The following is a 10376-nucleotide window of genomic DNA, read 5'->3' as shown; positions in this document are numbered from 1 at the left end:
CTCCTTCCCTTTGGTCTATCCAATATGGGAAGTCATGGCTGTGACTGACAGGTAATGGGAGTATGGATACATGAAGCTGCCTTTACCAAATCTGGTACATCAAGGTCAGTATTGTCTACTCATACTGGCAGCAGCTCTCCAGGGTCTCAGGCAGAGATTTTTCATATTACCATCTGTTGGATCCTTTAATTGGAGATGCCAGGGATTGAACCTGGGGCATGTCAAGCAAAGCCATAGCCTTTCCTTCAAAAGACACAAATTAACACATGAAGTAGAGGAAATATGTTGCTCCCCAGTGCCAGAGCTGCTGCTTCTGAGCTTGTGGGACCTGAAGCAGCAATTGCTAGTTCTGCTTGTTTTTTTCTTCAGGAAGTGTGGCCTAATATGTAAATGAATTCCTGCTAGGCTTTTTCTTTAAAAAAAAAAGCCCTGGGTGAAACAATAGTGATGTCAGGGTGTGTGGCCTAATATGGAAATGAGTTCCTACTGGACTTTTTCTACAAAAAAATCCCTGAATATAATAAAAATCAAGTCTCTTTCTCTTAAAGAAAATAATAAAAGGACAGTATTTATCAATCTCTTTCCCAGTTCTGTCTATCAAGCTGAAAGCTGCAAGACAAACAAAATGATATTTATATTTTTTTCAAAATTGGAAAATAATTTTAGATTGCAAGTCAAAAGAAGACATATTAGATGGCATTATCTAGATGCAGGTCTGAAATTAGCCTGGTTTTTCAAGTACCTGACTTTCCTACCTTGTTTTAAGGAAAAAGAGCCATTCATAAGTTTCAAAGTTAGTCCTTGTTTCAGATGTGTAATGCTTTCTTACAACTTGAAAGAGCTCTCTCAGCCCCACCTACCTCACAGGGTGTTTGTTGTAAGTAGGGGAAGGGAAAGGAGAGTGTAAACTGCTCTGAGACTCCAAGTGAAAGGTGTATAAATCCAATCACCTCCTCCTCTTCTTTATTGTATATTGGGAGTTTTAATCAGTGTGCAAAATGTAAAAGGCTTGTGTGCTTTTTCTTTGGATGCTTATCTGTGTTAGATATTTTCTCCTTTGTTGGCTGGTTCCATCAAATAATTCTAAAAATCAAAATAGGTCCATTTGGGGAGGGATAGTGGTCCTTGAGTCCCAAGATCAACACATTCTGTGTAAAAGATACAAAGGAAGCATACTGGAAGCCCAGATCCCCCAATCTCAGATTTGTAGGAGCAACACATACTTGGGGAATCAATTCCCTTTATTATCTGCAAGCTGTGGCAGCTTAGGAGGGGGAATTTAGCATATATAAAAACCTAAATTCTCCTCTAAGATGGCTTCTGTAGCTCCTAAGACTCTCTTCCTTCTAGCTGTATATTAAATATTCTAAAGAAAGAGTACTATTCCTCTTACTTGTTTGTAGGGTTGCCAATTCCCACTGCCATTGTGGAAAGGGACTTGTTTCTCATGCGTTTTGTGTGCAGGGTGCAATGATGTCACCCAGAAGTGATGTCATCACACCGGGGACATTGTGCCACGGACACTCTAGGACTCATGATAAAACTCTGTGGTACCATAGAGTTTTAGTGCCATTACTAGAGTGTCACACTGGAAACCATAGAGTTTTTAGTGCAAGTCCTAGAGCATCCCCGGTGCAATGACGTCACTTCTGGGGCTCTTCGGGGGCAGGGATCCCCCTGATGGCCTGCTCCCTGCTGACTGATTGGGGCCCTCTAAGGCAGGGGATCCCCCACCCCCAGTGGGAGCTTGGCAGCCCTACTTGTTTGGCTAGCTGTCTCATGTACTGGGAATAGATACAGATCTGATTGCTTCAGATGGAGTGCCATGGCCAGATAATTTTGTTCTGAAGGTCCGGCTGGGTGAGTGGGATTCAGGGTTAGGGTGCCAACTCCCAGCTCTTGACAGTCTACCTTTAACACCAGTCTCAATTGCCGGGAGCCAGGATGTGCTACTGGATGCCTCCTTATCAGTGGAGACCCAGATTGCAAATGTTGCCAGACTTACATTCCTTCAGTTATGCCAGATGACGCAACTGATTCTATGCAGGGTTACCCGTGAGACTACAACTGGTCCAGAATGCAATGGCACAAGTTCTCACAAGAATTCCATTGACAGTATATATTCAACCGGTGCTTCACCAGCTGTTTTGGCTCCAGATTGAATACCGGATCAGGTTCATAAGAACATAAGAGAAGCCATGTTAGATCAGGCCAATGGCCCATCCAGTCCAACATTCTGTGTCACACAGCGGCCAAATATATATATATATATACACACACACACACACACACACACACACTGTGGCTAATAGCCACTGATGGACCTCTGCTCCATATTTTTATCTAACCTCCTCTTGAAGGTGGCTATACTTGTGGCCACCACCACCTCCTGTGGCAGTGAATTCCACATGTTAATCACCCTTTGGGTGACGAAGTACTTCCTTTTATCAAGGTTCAAGGTTTTTGTATTAACCTTTAAGGCCCTAAATGGTCTGTGACAAACATATCTATGGGACCACCTCTCCTGGTATATCCCCCAAACAGCTTTACAGTCAAGGGAGCACCTACCCTGACCCCAAAATATCTGGCTGTCCTCAACCAGAGCCAGGGCTTTTTTGGCCCTGGTCTAACCTGGTGGAACTCTCTGCCAAATGACATCCATGCCCTGTGGGACCTAATGCAGTTCCACAGGGCTTGTAAGACAGAGATGTTCTGCCAGGCCTATAGTTGAGGACAGTGACGGGTTTCTAGCTAGCCTGGCTCCTTCCTTCCTCTTCCCCCATCAGGAAAAGGGCATTAAATTGTGTGCCTTTTTGTGCCATCTGAAGTTGTTCATTGAATTGTTACGGTTATTTTAATTTTAAACTATTTGTGAATATTGTTGGAAATGTTGTCCCTCACCCTGAATCCTTGTTTACAGAGGGAGGTACCGGTAGGTTATAATTCTAGATCAAGAAATAAATAAAATTACTTGCCTATATTCTGTGCACTGATATTCAAAATATACTTGGATTGAATATACTAATAAAAATGTAATCAGGTTCAGTATAAACTACTATTGGCAGGGCATCTGCAACTTCTTGAGGTTCAGTTGAGTTTATGGAGTGACAGATTAAGCTCTAATTTGGTAGTCAGTTTCTTGTTTGTGCAGAGAAAGTCTTAGGCTCAATATTCCTGCAGATTGTTGGGAGATATCTAAATTTTCAAGGCTGCAATGCATTTTGGGAGTCCCATTTAAATCTGCAATGCATTTTGAAAGTTAGTTCCATTTAATGGAAGTTAGTCCCATTTAATTAGGATTTGTTTCTGAGTAAGAATTAGACTTACTACAGTAGTCCTGTTCATTCTCCCCCAAAGTACTTTTCAGGGAAACCAATGAAATCTCACTGAAATCAATAGAAAACAAACATAGAACAGGACTCCAAATCTTCCTTCAGCTGACTGTAAGGACTTTATATTTCTGTTAACTAAAGCCAAATGCTACAAACTATGGTGAGTCCATGGCCATTTTTATTTAACTGTCAATGATTTATGACTTAGGAGAAAATCAAACAAGACATTCTTACACTGGAAATTCTCCTTGTACTTTAATTAAACAGATGCAGAGCCGTGTATTGCTGGAGCAACAAAACCAGAGTCCACGGGGCATAGTGCCTTCTTTTCTCTTTCTTGCTTCCAGGCACAAGCTTGGCTATAGTCTGAAAAGAAAGCCTGAGCCAATCCTGGCATGAGTAAAGGGGTCATTTAAGGAAACAGGCATCATGTTTCTCAGTCATGCACGAGCCTCTTAATTGCATGCAGCCTGATCATGAGTTTCTGGTTTGATATGAAAGATTGTTCCTCTTCACTTCTGGCTATACAAGGCCTGAGGATCTGTGGAGGCAGATCAAGGAGGAAAGATGGCAATCTTTCACACCAAGTGCAAGGGTCAGGGAAATTCCCAATGGTACAGAATTTGTGTTCTGTGTTATACACTACATGTAAACACTAACTACATGTCACTGGAACAGCAAAATGAATATTGTACTCTAAGGTCTCAACGCAATATTCTGGGCTACACAGACAAAAGAAGTCATAAAAATTTATTTGCTTTTAGAGAAATGTGTAAAAGGTATAATTACATAAATAGGCATCAAGTACCCAATTTCTACTTTTTTCAAAGAATCTCAGCTTCAAGTAGAGAAGCAGAGAAGAAAAGAAAAATTAGAAGGGAAATCAGTCCTTTCTCAACTTGCTGCCTCTCTGGTATGAATCACTCTCTGGCCTCCTCTTGTGGTTGCCAGCCTCCAGGTGAGGCCTGTAGTTTAGAATTACAGCTGACTACAGAGATCAGTTCCCCTGGAGGAAATGGCACCTTTGGGAGCCAGACTCTATGTCATGATATTCCAACTCAGCTCTTTCTGGTCACCAAACTCCCTTCTCCCAGGCACTGCTCCTAAATCTCCAGGAATTTCCCAAACTTGATCTGACAACCCTATCTCCTTCTTATCCAAAACATCTAGGACTCCAAACGACTTTGGAGGGGAAAATATATGCTTTGGAACCTTTGAGTAGGAGAGGTTGTTCCAGATGTAATTTGGAACAGAGAAGCTGCAGGAATAGAGAGTGTGAAGCATCTCTCCCTTCTCCCACATTTTCACTCCAAATCCTACACCTGAAGTTGTGTTTCCATAGAAGCATTCAAGATTTCGTTACACATTTGAAATTAATGTGTAGGTCCTACAACAGGCATCAAACTTGTACCAAACAACAATGTCCACAGTAGCTACTGTCACCAAGTGATCTTGCTGAAGTCATTCTTAGGCACAGCCCTCCTGTTTATAAATGACAGGGGCAAACGGCACAAAAATAATAAAAGACAGCACCAACCAAGAGTCACTTTTTCCAGAAGGAAAGGCTGGGGGAAGGGCTCACTTTTACTAGAGGATTTGTGCTTTTGGCTGGTTTTCAAAACACTGGTAAACAAGCACTTGGAACCCTAGTGGGGGGGGGAGGGGGAGAGAAGTGGGTAAGGAAGCAGGAATTGTAAATGGAAAAATGGCCAATAGAAATATGTTGAGCATGATTGTCCACAAGCTACTTTTCTACTCAGAATGGGTCTCTCTTGTGCTGCCTTTCTTTAGAGACAGTAATCAGTTCTGCACCACATACCTCTGCAGGAAAGAACAAGGGGAGAGGGCACAGTTGTTTCGATTTGATGGATTTTACTGACCTCTTCTGGCCAATTTGGTCAAAACACCTTAAGTAACACAGGGCAATTTCACTCTTGAGGCTTAAATTATCATTGCTATTAGGAATGCCAGTCTCCAAGTTGGAACCTGGGGATCCTCCAGAACTGAAGCTCATCTCTAGACTACAGAAATTAGTTCTCCTGCAGAAAATGGTTGCTTTGTAGGGTGGACCCTGTGGCATTATTCCCCAGAGGTAGCTGCCCTCCCCAGACTCCATACCCAAATCTCTAGAAGCTTCCCTACCTGGATCTGGTAACTCTATCTCCCTCATCCCCCACCAGTGGTCAGAGCAGACCTGGAGCCCTATGTGCTATTTATGATCTAGACTGTATGGCTGCTGTAGTGTGGCAGAAATCAATTTTAAAAAGCTTTCATACATATAGGAATGAATCTAAAAAGAATCCCCCCTCACAGAGCTGCATGAAAAACACATAGGGGTAATTCTTTCCTTTGCACCATTTGTCTTCAGATACATTGTGAAATGACCACACAAAGCGCTTTTGAGTCCATTGCCCAATGCTAGCAGTGGAAAAGCAAACAATGGCATATTAACAGCACAATCACATAGGAAATTGTTTTCTACAAGCCAGAGAGAAAGAAGGGATGTGAGAGAGCATAGCCATAACCTCAGCTAAAATTCATGGATGATACTGTAATATTATATTACTGGATGTTCAGGGTTAACTGAAAAATTAATGAATGTGGACTATTTGTTCAATTAAATTATCTCTCAAAATTGTTTCCTACATGCATGAGAGGAGAGACATGAGGGTATCTTTTTTCTCAATAGCTAAGAAATCAGCTAGATGGGCCCATAACTATGACTGTAAAAAATTACCCGTTGGGAAAGGTATAGTATACAAGTAATACTATTAGAGAATCTCTTCTTCAATTTTAAGCCTTTTATTGAAACATAAGTCTTGCATCCTTTACTAAACATAAAATTATACCATCCATCATTGTTACATAGATAATTAAAGGACAGCAGCTATGTGAATCCATGAGGGGAGTTTTCCCCAAAAAAATAAGTTACAGGGGAGAAGCCCTTTTTGAGAAGAAATCCTTGATCAATTCAACTTCCTTTATGTTTTAGGATTTTAGCATCATCGCCTGACAATAGCTAACTGTCCAATTTGATAAGGAAACATATTCTTGGCTAACTCATTAGCTTAAACTTCAAGCAACATAAAATCTTATCTTTACTCAAAATCTGTTTTTAAAGTATACAAAAAAGTTATTCTTGCTAATCTTTATCTTAACAAAGTCTGTTTAAAAATACAAGTTGCTCATTCAGGGTTGCCACTAAAATTATATGTTTCATTTCCCTAACTTTCCCTGACCAACATTTGTCAGTTTCCCTGACCACCATTCAAATATAACCACAAGTTAAAAAATGTATAGGTCGTGTTGCATTAATGCAAGGCTTAATGAAATGTTCCACTCTACAACTATACAAGTCTCAACTGGCTTGGTGTCACGTTGTGTGTGGACTAATATGCAAATAAGTCACAGCTGGGCTTTTTCTACAAAAAACCCTGTGTGAAAGAATGGTGCATATCACCATTGTTTCACACAGGGTTTTTTGTAGAAAAAGCCCAGCTGTGACTCATTTGCATATTAGGCCACACACAACCTGACACCAAGCCAGTTGAGACTTGTATAGGGGGTGTTGCTTAATATGCAAATGAGTTCCTGCTGGGCTTTTTTTTTAAAAAAAAAAAAAAGCCCTGTCCTTTGCTAAAGATGTGTTATGTGGTGTCCACTAAATCCTAAACATAATGTTTTGCTGAATAAGTCTCAACAAGATCCACGGAGAGAATAAATACAGGCCATATCCCATTGCTTTGGCAAAACAGGGCAATTTAACTACTTATCCCATTCATTACTGAGATTCTGCATATCATATTTACTAAATGTGGAGTTGTCAGATCAAACTGAGATGCTGGTGGGTGGTGAGGGGGAGCTGGAAATGTCACCCCTAGCATGCCAGCACCACTGGATGTGACATCACATGCCACGCCTCCATCATCTGGAAGTGATGTAGGCACATTGTGGGTGATGCTCTGGTCTTTGGGTAAAACTCTATGGTAAAATTGCCCTAAAACAATAGAGTTTTACCCAAAAAACAAAGCATCACCCCCAGCATGCCCATGTTACTTCTGGGTGATGTAGGGATATCATGGAATGTTGTTGTTGGGGGGTGTTCTTCCTGCTGGCCAGCTGGCTGGTGGCAGGCAGAAGCCCACAAAACAGGATCCCTGCCTCCAACTGGGGAATATGGCAAGCTTAATTAATTGACATCAAATATTTATAAACAGACATCATAGGTTTTGTTTTCTGCCTTGATTTGATTGAGTATCCAGGAGCAAAGAAGATTATGAGACACTTAATACCACAGGGATATGATTAGATACCAACATATGTTGCAATTGTAAGTACTGCCATTGTATATAAAGTGACAGATCATATCTTGGCCTCAGCTGAGAAAATGACAAAAACTCATCCTTCAAAAGATCAAATGTAAAAATCCCCTTATCAGTCCAAGCATTATACAAAAAAGATTTCTTTCCAGTTTTTAGATCTGAATGATTCATAATTTAGAATATTAAAATGGATCAAATTGATATTGTTGTGCCACTATACACCATTGTTTTTGGAGTAAAAACTGCAAGAAGGAATAGGATCCACTATAGCATAAATAGACCCTAGTGCACTACACCTAGAGAAGGGCACCAGACAAGAGGCCTTCAAAAGGGCCCAAGATAAACAGCCCAACTGCAAGAAGTGAGCCCAATAATTAGTACAAGTTTACAAGTATACCTGATTATACAAACAAAGAGCAGGGAAACCAAATCTTCCTTCAGTGAATGGAAGTTGCATTCTCTTTAGAGAAAGCCAAAGCAGTAAGAAATTCCACATAAATTTCTGAAACAAAGTATTCAATTTATGAATATAGAAAGCAATTGCATGTAAAATATAAATAATCCTAGGTATAATATTCATTTTGAGTTTATTTATTTATTTTAATTAAAAATCATATTTTCTTGAAACAAGAGATTTCCTTCAGGTGTGAAGAGACCCCTCCTACACCTCCTGGTCCCCTGGGGAGGTAAAGAGCCAGAACTTCCTCTGCCCAGTCCCCTGGATGCTACAGGAGAAGTACAAAGAAAGCAACTTTAAGACCAACAACTGCTAATGTTTTAAGTATGATTTATTTTGGTTTTTTTTTAAAAAATAAAACTTTTAGTTGTGTTTGTCTGTGTCCTTTAAAAAGTTTATATCTCTACTACCTAACCTTAAATAGGTACACACATGGCCTGGCCCAACACGGCCTGACCCAACAAGGTCTCATCTATGTCAGATCTGGCCCTTATAGCAAATGAGTTCAACACCCTTGATATACAGTCTGGGTTTTCTCAGTATACTTTATGTGCTTGCTAGCAATTGGTTTAGTAGAAAAATACATAAATCTAGAAAAACAGCTACTTGTATGATACCACAACAGTCTTATCTATGGTGACCGCTCTCTGTGTCTCTAATCCATACTTTTAAGCAAAATACAGTAGACATTTGTAAAAGTCAACAGTTTCCTAACCAAACCTTGGACATGATGAACTTTGACCTGAGTATCTATCCTAGGCAACCACTTCCCTGATAACTCCAGGTGTCATTGTTCTTCATCCCAGTCAACTTACTGAACTATGTTCCTTCGATTTCTGAAGCTTTGTTGTTGAATGAGTTATAATGATTATCTGTCAGAATCCCCCCATGAGTCAGCTTATTTGAAGTTTAGCATGGTTACATATAAATATTTTCCTCCATGGAGCTCAGAGTTGCGTGTCTAGGTTTGTCCCATTTTATCCTCTCAATAGTCCTGTGAGGTAAAGGGAAAAAAAAAAATCAGTCCTGTGAGGTAGATAAGGCTATCAGTAGAGAATGGCTCATGTTCACAGAGTAAGCTTCATGATCTCTGAAAGCCAAATTCAGCATTAAATTTTCCTTTCTGCAATGGTTCTTATTGTTTATGGGGTATTTATTTAAAACATTTTTATGTCACCTTTTCACCTCTTAGGATAGTGCCTCTGAACGTTTTTGGCACCATGGACATGTGGTGATTTAGTTTGTTATGATATTCAGCCTTAATCAGCATCATATGTGGAAAGGTCCCCTCTTTGTCCAAGAAGGAACCATGGTGGCTCCAGCAGCCCTAGTTTTAAAAGGTTTTGTGCAATACAATTTTTCCACAGACCAGTGTGTGTGGGGGGGGGGTGCTGGGGTTTTGGCTGCCCCAGGCTGCCCCCCCCCACCCTCACCCTGTCCCCCATGGAGGTCTTTAAATGAGGGGTAGGTGAAGGTTGCTGCCATGCTGCCCCTTACGTCCACCCAGGACACGGTTGGATGAAGGAGGTGGTGCTTTGGAGTGAGGCCACACTGCCTCTTTTGTCAGCCTGGGTCCCAGTCAGGTGAAAGGAGCGGAGAGGCTGCTCTGTCTCACTTGCAGGGGAGGCAGCCTCAGAGTGACGCCATGCTGCCTTTTTTGTATGCCTGGGTCTTGGGTGGAAGTGGCAGTGAAGTGCCTCTGTTTCGCTCTGCAGCCTGGTTGCTAACAGGCCATGGACCGGTAGAAGAAGAAGATATTGGATTTATATCCCACCCTCCACTCTGACTCTCAGAGCAGCTCACAATCTCCTTTATCTTCCTCCCCCACAACAGACACCCTGTGAGGTGGGTGGGGCTGAGAGGAATCTCACAGCAGCTGCCCTTTCAAGGACAACCTCTGCCAGAGCTATGGCTACCCAAGGCCACTCCAACAGATGCAAGTGGAGGAGTGGGGAATCAAACCCCGGTTCTCCCAGACAAGAGTCCGCACACTTAACCACTACATCAAACTGGTCCACAGCCCAGGGGTTGGGGACCCCATTTTAGGATCTCCAAGACAGTGAACAATCAAAATCATTGGAAAAGAACTTTAAAATGTATTATTAAACAAAAACAATTAAATAAAAGAGAATTAAAAAACATAAGTGCGCACATGGAATATATCTTGTCCCTGAAGGTGGGCCAGGACAGTCAACCAACCAAGAAACAGCCATTCCACTGGTAGAGGCATAGCAGCTCCCAGCTCTTTCATCTGCTTGCCACTCA

The sequence above is a fragment of the Heteronotia binoei genome, chromosome 3 (genome assembly GCF_032191835.1).
Source record: "Heteronotia binoei isolate CCM8104 ecotype False Entrance Well chromosome 3, APGP_CSIRO_Hbin_v1, whole genome shotgun sequence".
NCBI lineage: Eukaryota > Metazoa > Chordata > Lepidosauria > Squamata > Gekkonidae > Heteronotia > Heteronotia binoei.
Note: the sequence above shows the minus strand (reverse complement) of the source record.